Here is a 1049-nt window from a genome sequence, read left to right as displayed (position 1 = left end):
AGCAGGGCCAGAAGAAGATATGGAATCCTGATGGTGATGGCCGTTTGAGTTCTCCATCTCATGCGCGAAACCAATGGCTCTGATCGCGGGCTGTGACGGTGACGGTCACCGACTTGAGAAACCCCACTCTCGAAGGCACGGTTTATCAGAGACAGAGGTGACGAGTGCGCGCGTGCGGCTGGTCCGGGTGACTTTAACGACCCGAGTTGGCTATTCGGATCCAAAACGAAGCAGTTTCTAGAGAGAGAGAGAGAGAGAGAGTAGACGAAAGGAAGAGCCTCTGAGGGAGCGGAGTGGAATCATATGAAAGACGTAAGAGCTGGGTTTTTGTCTCTCTGACCGTCTGACGTGGGCTACAACGGAAACACGGAGATTTTGACTCAATTTTGATTAACCATATGTCGTTTTGCAGTTTTAAAATGTATTATTATTTAAAAACGTGATTTTTAAAAATATAATTAAATGTTTTATTAATTTTTATAATTAAGTTTTAGAATTTAAAATAGTATATTTTTTAAAAACAAACTCTGCCTATATATTATTTCAAAATAGACTATGATAAACGACACCTATTAAGCTTATTAAGTTTTTATTTCTTCTTTCTCTTTATTTTGAGAGCCCCTACTATCATGTTCATCTTGATAACACCTCTTTTACAGTCTCCAATTACCATGTGATACATCATCAATTTAAAAAAAAAAAAAAAAACAAAAACACAAAAAAAGGTGAGAACAACCATACCAAATCAAAATGAGAAAGATAAAAAAAAAAAAAAAAAACCTAGCCTGCAAGACCTAGGCCAGACCAACGCCATGGGTCCAGCTAGACCCAGGACATGGGCGAGACCCACACCGACCCACGCCGTGGGTCTTGCCGAACCCACGTCATGGGCTTGGCCATGACCCACGACCCAGCCGTGGGTCATCCTCTCCAGCCACTTTCTACTAAACCCAACCTTAAAATTCGTTTCTAATGCCTCGAAACTCGTTTTTTTATTCTAAACTAAAACCTAGAGGGGGAAGGTTAATCATTTAGGGATTCTATCACCC

This window comes from Corylus avellana, chromosome ca1, assembly GCF_901000735.1.
Source record: "Corylus avellana chromosome ca1, CavTom2PMs-1.0".
Lineage (NCBI taxonomy): Eukaryota > Viridiplantae > Streptophyta > Magnoliopsida > Fagales > Betulaceae > Corylus > Corylus avellana.
This window is presented reverse-complemented; position numbering follows the sequence as displayed.